This window comes from Triticum dicoccoides, chromosome 1B (assembly GCF_002162155.2).
Source record: "Triticum dicoccoides isolate Atlit2015 ecotype Zavitan chromosome 1B, WEW_v2.0, whole genome shotgun sequence".
Lineage (NCBI taxonomy): Eukaryota > Viridiplantae > Streptophyta > Magnoliopsida > Poales > Poaceae > Triticum > Triticum dicoccoides.
In genome coordinates, this window is record NC_041381.1 from 301198891 (window position 1) to 301207243 (window position 8353).

An 8353-nucleotide genomic window follows, 5' to 3' on the forward strand; every position below is an offset into this window, starting at 1 on the left:
GTTTTGCAATCTAGTTGAGAAATGTATGTCGACAATTGTAGACTTCCGGCTATATGTTTCTCCAGAATCTATATATCAATATAGAGTTGATGGAAATATCGTTACCCATGGTGACTGCTCGCGATTTCCCAATGCGATTGAGTCGGGTATTCCGATGTCCCGGTCATTGTGTGCACTATGACCTGGGTTGGTGGAGGTTTCCCGTCCACTGGGTGTATACTACCCATTAGGTGTCTGCCAACATGAAGTTGACTTGCATTTACTGATTCACAGGCCTTGATATCCTTGCTTGTGATAAGCTGAATCCCGACGTACTTCTGCCATACATCTCCCCCTGTTGCTTTGAACGGGGAGTGGAGTGGATTTTGTTGGTACCTCCACTCTTTCAGGCATACTTTTGTAGGATTGTAGGATTGTGTGACACCTTTATACTCAGTAAATGAATCTGGCAGGTTATTTGCAATGTGTTGCAAATCTTCTGAACACATGGTTTAGCTCTTTGATTACGTGGATATGAGGCAGAAATGTGTTGAACATTCCACTAATTTCCTGGCATTCTTTATGGTACTTGAATTCTCCCCCTAATGCCTGGAAATATTCCTCATTGAATCAACATACTGGCCTTGAATAACTCCCCATGAGAGGGGCTTGAGGTATTGACGGTAATACAGTTATTCCTCACATAGATCCCAACTATATGTTGAGGGGTCAATGATGTATGTCGGGGTGGTGATATCGGTATGCAACCGAATTACCGCAGATAGGAAATACTTGGTGGATATCCACATATCAAAGATAGAGGGGAATAATATTATGCAGTTCTGTCATGAGCGTGTAAAACTGCATGACTCCAACGTAAAGTTGGCAAGTTGCAATTCCAAAGTAAAGATAATGCAATGAGCTTAACTCTTTGGATAGGATTCTACCAAACCATTTTGAGTCTAGACCTTAGGACAAATTGCTAAACTCAATCCAAGGGCCATAGAGAAGGCACTCAAGGAGAATTCTGCAATATTATCCATTCGATTTGCTTGAAATCGATGTCAGGATAATGAGCCAATGGTTTCGTGTGAATAAAGCACACATTTAAGACCATCATGTAGATATGTCTTTTAGAACCATGGAATACCTGAACAGTCTAGTCAATGGATGGGAAGAGCCTCTTACCTCAACTTGATGCATTCAAGGAGTCTGAGTGGTTCAGCGTAGACTTTAAGGTGTGCGAGCCTTAAAATTAGCTTTCCTGTGTCACTTGTAGTGCACATAAAATCCAAATGATGTTAGAATTTAGCATCATAATAATCATAAACTATTGGAATTGCTGATAGTTTCGGTTTCAACCCAATGTCTCGATGACCAAGGTGAGTATGCCTAGTTTTTCATGTACAAGACATTTTGGAAAACTATCTTGGGCGCAACATGTCCTAAGGGTTTTGTAGTATGTGTAATACAATCCAGATGATACATAGAAAATGTGCTTGCCATATCCGTTGCATATGGTAAAGAGAATGTATTTCTCTTTCTTGTCAGCATAAGTTTCGCTATGAAAACCATGTTGACGAATATCTCTATAGCTTAGTAGGGTACGAGTTAAACTTGGGAAGCAATGAAGCATCCTAACGTTACTCGAGTACCCACATGGATAGTAAATATGACTCGAGTTGAGCCAACAAATACCTCATCGCATCTAGCGATTTTAAAATATCTCCTTTCTCTCAATGAGAGTGGAAACATTGGACTTCCCCGAGTATAGAGTTTGTGGTGCATATGCCCACAAGGCACATATTATTTTTCATCGGATTGACTCCCGTAGAAATCTATATATAGACATTAAGATTCTCAAGAAAATCACTATCGGATATATATAGAATACATACAAATGAATTTGTATCAAAGTGCTGATACAATATATTGTGATATACAATATATGATGACAACAATACTTATGTTGTTGTTACAACATCATAAATAGACATTAATTATATTGACCACTCAGGAGATTGGAAGACTATTCATTATCTCCAAACATGTCGGTTGAAGCATATTCAACCATCACATTCTCCGTGCCTATAGGGCCCCGTCATAGCTAGTGATGTCGGATTGAAGGTTGAAGTAAAATTCAAACCTTTGCCCTTGAGGTTCATTGTATCCCAGGAATTGCTGATACAGAATAACCAGATGCTGTGATCTGGTCTAATGCCTTATGATTATAAGACACCATTTTTCTATTAGCTGTGTCATCCTGACCAGAGGTGAATCCAGGATTGCACATATTATCCCACGAGACACAAGAGCGGTCATGATGTCCATGGCCCATATAGGGCAGTGGTGGCCATTGAGAGCGAATGCCTCAAACTCTATAGCCATATGTTACCTCTATGGGTAAACCAGAGATAATTAATTTACAACCAGTAAATTAAAGACCATCATGGTTGATGTTGTAATGAACTTAGCAAAATCAATGGGTATTTCAAGAAGTTATCTTGAAACCATTAGTGTGAATCTCAAATAGCTAAATATGACATCTTGAAGATAATCTCCAAAATGGAGTAGATCTCACAGCACTAGAGAGTATAATCTGATGGAATCAGTAGATACGCACTCGTAATGCCTTATGCCATGACTTACTAAAATGTGTAGGAGAGCACTTTGTAAAGCAATTATAATGTCAAAATGACAAAATATAGGCTTTAACAGTAGTGGTGATAATCTGCAAAGCAGTAGATCTACACACTACCTTGTGATCTCAATACATCAATTTGATGAAAATCACTTTGAGTTTTGCATATCAATTCTTCCTCGTATTAAGTCAAAAGACTCAATAAAGATGAATTGATTTTTATTCGCAAGAAATTGAAAATCTCAATTGCAAATAGTAGATGTAATTAATCTCAACATGTAGAATAACATGGAGATATATAACATCATAGTTTATTCTGGAATACAAGGTACTCTACAGATGTACATTACTAATGTAATGAATAATAATGGTGTTGCAAACTTGATCCTCAAGTGAAAAACTTGAATTGTATAGATCTCAAATTAAATGAGATCTTGTATCAAATTGCAAGATAATTCAACGAAGTGAATTAATATTTTGCGATAGAAAATTGATCTCAATCGCAATGAGATTGTTTTGCGAGAAAAAAAAATTATATATTTCTCAATCGCAAATCAATATTGTTGTGCGAGAAAATTTAATCTCAATCGCGAAAAACAATGTCATTATAGAAATAAGACATGTTATAGAGATTGCTAAAAAGCAAACATATTGAACATGCCACATAATGACCACATATTTTCTGAAATATTAAAACTCAACAGAAAAAGGGCTGAAGGTGGCCCAATCTTATGCAAATGGGCCACGCTGGGAAGCCAGCCTAGGGCCGGCCTAGTCAGCCAATTGGATAAGGAGCAAGCGGCCATGGATTGCGATCCCCAGCCAGCATCCATCCCCAATCCTCACGACCGACGCGGGCGGCTGACTGCCATGGCCTGTCGGCCGTTTCTCCGGCAACTCGTGGAGAGACCAAGATCCGGCCGGAGCGCCGCCGAGCCTCGCGTTGGAGGCCGGAGAAGGCTGCGCCAGAGGACTCCGGGGAGGGCGTGCCGGCTCGATTGGGCATAGGCGAAGACGCCCACGGCCGGTCGGCGCACCACCGGCGGCAAGAGGATCTCCCGCCCCGCTCGTCCTCGGAGTAGGCGCGACGCCGCGCGGACGGGCGCGGGCGCTCCACACGGGCGAGCGCGAAGAGGTGGCCGCATCCAACGGCGCGGGCGGACGCAGCGCGGTGGCCGCGTCCTGTGGCGCAATGGCCGTTCAGTCCCGTGGAGGAGCAGCCAAGGCGCATGGTTGGGGCACCGCTAGGGATGTTGACAAAAAACAGCAGCAGTTGCCGCTCGATCCGGTGCAAGAGGAAGTGAACGCATGCCATGGTACCTTTTTTTTCTTCTTTGTTTGCATCTCTCAATCGATGGGCACTCCTCTGTTTTCACTTGCTCTTCCCTGATCTTCTTTTCTGTTACCTTCCCTGATTGAGAGACTCGCCGGGCATGGCTTGCCGCGGAAGAGCCTCACCGGTGTGCCGTGAACAGGTCGTGGCCATGTACGGCGCGAGGCTGCCGCTTGGAAGCGCTTCCGCCGGTCCGAGAGCCACTGTGGTAGCGGGCGCCACCACGGCGAACCAAGGGCTGCAGCCGTCAAACTCGCGGGCGATGCAGTAGCCAGGAACCATCGCGCCGATGGAATTGCTCCGCTGGGAGCGTGCTGATAACGTGTTGGAAAAGAGACGAGCGAGAGAGGCAACAAATGATTCAACTGTCCTCTTCATTGATGATGATTTACATTATATATCCCTTGAGGGGACGCATCCACCGGACGCGGCGTTTGGAAGAGAAGGGAGAGAAAGATGCGACGGTTAGCATATGGCTAACTGCCTCCCAATTACAACGTGGAGATTATCCACATAATTAATTGTAACAAGTGGTGCTGCTCGTTGATTATGTCATTAGCTATTGTTCGAGTATATTAGCTGCATGGTGCACCGGCCAACTATATTTGCTGTTGTTCCTACAAATTTCTTAACATGCGGTTTCTATCTTGTTTTCGGTTTTCATTTTCATTTTTATTTACATTTTACATATTTTGTATCGAAAAAATGTAAGCATTAGTCAATATTGTTTTTTATAAAATGTGTTCATGCATTTTCAACATGTATTTTAAAAAATCTAACATGCCATTAGAAAATGTACAGTATTATTTAAACATACCATTAGAAAAATGTTCAAAGTTAATTAACGCAGGTTTTTAGCTTGCATTATCTTTATTGGACTGTGTTGAGTCTGGGATTGTTTTACTCGTCTGCTTGTAATTTCGCTATCATCCACAAATTGACAAATGGTACTAATAGAAAAAAGAGAGCTCATCGTATGTCGTTTTACATGCGATGCAGACATGCAACTAGGCTGGTCTGGCATGTTTAAAAAAATCCAAACGTCTCTTTCAAAGAAAAACAAAACACAAAAAGTAAAAATAAAAACATTAAATATAGAAAAGAAGTAAAGGTGACTCAGTCGATTGAGACTTAAAAATAAGTGTTATTCAGCTGGCATCATGGTGACATACAGTTGTAGTCCGAAGTGACACTTGCAGTGACATGTCCAGTGGCACGCATGCAACTGCCCATCTCCCAACAAAACACCACGGAGTTGCAGCTAGGAGCGACACTTGTAGTAATATGCTTAGTGGTAGACATGCAAATGTCCCCTCCCCTAACAAAACACCAGAGAGAGTTGTAGTCGTGTTGAAAACATGTAGTTGCATGCCTAGTAGCAGCTATACAATTGTCTCACTCCTGACAAAAACACCACAAAGTTGCAATCATGTTGAAAAACATGCAGTTGCAGTCCAGGGCGACACTTGCAGACGCGTTCAAGACATGTAGTTACACTCGGGGGCGACACATGTAGTGGGAGGCGTGCAAATGCCCCTTCCCCGATAAAACACCACGGAGTTGTAGTCACGTTGAAGACATGCAGCTGTAGTCCAAGGGCAACACTTGCGGTTGCATGTCTAGTGGTAGGTATGCAACTTCCCCTCCCTCGACAAAACACCATAGAGTTGTAATCACGTTCAAGAGAATGCAGTTGTAGTCCTGGCCATACTTGCAGTCGCAGATGCATCGAAGACATGTAGTTGTAGTAAGGGGCGCCACATGAAGTGGCACACATGCAAATGCCACCTCTAGGATAAAACACCCCAGAGTTGTAGTCACGCTGAAGACATGCAGTTGTAGTCGAGGGGCAACACTTGCAGTTACATGCCTAGTGGCAGATATGCAACTGCCCAACCCCGACAAAACACCATAGAATTGCAATCATGTTGAAGACATGCAGTTGCATTATGGGCGACACTTGCAGTTGTAGACATGCGGAACACATGTAGTTGAAATCATGGTTGACACATGTAGTTGCATGCCAAGTGTCAGACATGCAACTTCTCCCTCCCCGATAAAACACCACAGAGTTGCAGTCGTGTTGAAGACATGCAGTTGCAGTCGGGTGCGACACTTGTAGTTGTAGGCCCAGTGGTAGGCATGCAATTGTCCCCGCCGAAACAACACCACTGAGTTGCTGTCGGGGCATCATTTGTAGTTGCATGCCGAGTGGTAGACACGCAACTGCCCCTCCCAGGCAGAATGAACACGTGCACACACATGACCATCACCACCACCACCATCTTTGCTTCTCCTCTTCGAGGGTGGACGTTGATATGTCCATTTTGCATCATGCTTTTATATCGATATTTATTGCATTATGGGCTGTTATTACATGTTATGACACAATACTTATGCCTATTCTCTCTTATTTTACAAGGTTTACATGAAGAGGGAGAATGCCGCAGCTGGGATTCTGGGCTGGAAAAGGAGCAAATATTAGAGACCTATTCTGCACAACTCCAAAAGTCCTGAAACTCCACGAAAGTCATTTTTGGAATTAATAAAAAATACCGAGCAGAAGAAATATGAGAGGGGGTCTACCCACCGTCCACGAGGGTGGGGGCGCGCCCTACCCCCTGGGCGTGCCCCCTTGCCTCGTGGGCCCCCTGGCAGCTCTCCGGTGGCCATCTTCTGCTATATGAAGTCTTTTACCCTGGAAAAAATCATAAGCAAGCTTTCGGGACGAAACTCCGCCGCCACGAGGCGAAACCTTGGCGGAACCAATCTAGGGCTCCGGCGGAGCTGTTATGCCGGGGAAACTTCCCTCCGGGAGGGGGAAATCATCACCATCGATCCTCTCATCGGGAGGGGGTCAATCTCCATCAAAATCTTCACCAGCACCATCTCCTCTCAAACCCTAGTTCATCTCTTGTATCCAATCTTTGTCCGAAAACCTCAGATTGGTACCTGTGGGTTGCTAGTAGTGTTGATTACTCATGTAGTTGATGGTAGTTGGTTTATTCGGTGGAAGATCATATGTTCAAATCCTTAATGCATATTAATACCCCTCTGATTATGAACATGAATATGCTTTGTGAGTAGTTACGTTTGTTCCCGAGGACATGGGAGAAGTCTTGCTATTAGTAGTCATGTGAGTTTGGTATTCGTTCGATATTTTGATGAGATGTATGTTGTCTCTCCTCTAGTGGTGTTATGTGAACGTCGACTACATGGCACTTCACCATTATTTGGGCCTAGAGGAAGGCATTGGGAAGTAATAAGTAGATGATGGGTTGCTAGAGTGACAGAAGCTCAAACCCTAGTTTATGCGTTGCTTCGTAAGGGGCTGATTTGGATCCATATGTTTCATGCTATGGTTAGGTTTACCTTAATACTTCTTTTGTAGTTGCGGATGCTTGCAATAGGGGTTAATCATAAGTGGAATGCTTGTCCAAGAAAGGGCAGTACCCAAGCACCGGTCCACCCACATATCAAATTATCAAAGTAACAAACGCGAATCATATGAGCGTGATGAAAACTAGCTTGACGATAACTCCCATGTGTCCTCGGGAGCGCTTTTTCTCTATATTAGAACTTGTCCAGGCTTGTCCTTTGCTACAAAAAGGATTGGGCCATCTTGCTGCACTTTATTTACTTTCATTGCTCGTTACCCGTTACGAATTACCTTATCACAAAACTATCTGTTACCGATAATTTCAGTGCTTGCAGAGTATACCTTACTGAAAACCGCTTGTCATTTCCTTCTGCTCCTCGTTGGGTTCGACACTCTTACTTATCGGAAGGACTACGATAGACCCCCTACACTTGTGGGTCATCAAGACTCTTTTCTGGCACCGTTGCCGGGGAGTGAAGCGCCTTTGGTAAGTGGAACTCGGTAAGCAAAAATTTATATAGTGTGCTGAAATTTATTGTCACTTGTTACTATGGAACATAATCCTTTGAGGGGCTTGTTCGGGGTATCTTCACCCCGACCAGTAGAGCAAAGAGTTGCTCCTCAACCTACTGAACCTACTGAAAATGTTTACTTTGAAATTCCTTCGGGTATGGTAGATAAACTGCTAGCTAATCCCTTTACAGGAGAAGGAACATTGCATCCCAATTTACACGTAATCTATGTGGATGAAGTTTGTGGATTATTTAAGCTTGCAGGTATGCCCGATGATGTTATCAAGAAGAAGGTCTTCCCTTTATCTTTGAAGGGAGAGGCATTGACATGGTATTAGCTATGTGATGATATGGGATCATGGAACTACAACCGACTGAAACTGGAATTTCACCAGAAGTTTTATCCTATGCATCTTGTTCATCGTGATCGTAATTATATATATAATTTTTGGCCTCGCGAAGGATAAAGCATCGCTCAAGCTTGGGGGAGGCTTAAGTCAATGTTATAT

General features: G+C 43.3%; 1 long non-coding RNA gene across 1 annotated transcript; it reads left to right on the forward strand.

The window, feature by feature from the left end:
* The first annotated feature begins 3195 nt into the window (after positions 1-3195).
* On the forward strand, positions 3196-4601 carry LOC119332053. The gene is made up of 2 exons (XR_005160791.1): positions 3196-3936; positions 4041-4601. It is a non-coding gene; the product is annotated as an uncharacterized LOC119332053 (long non-coding RNA).
* The last annotated feature ends 3752 nt before the right edge of the window (positions 4602-8353 follow it).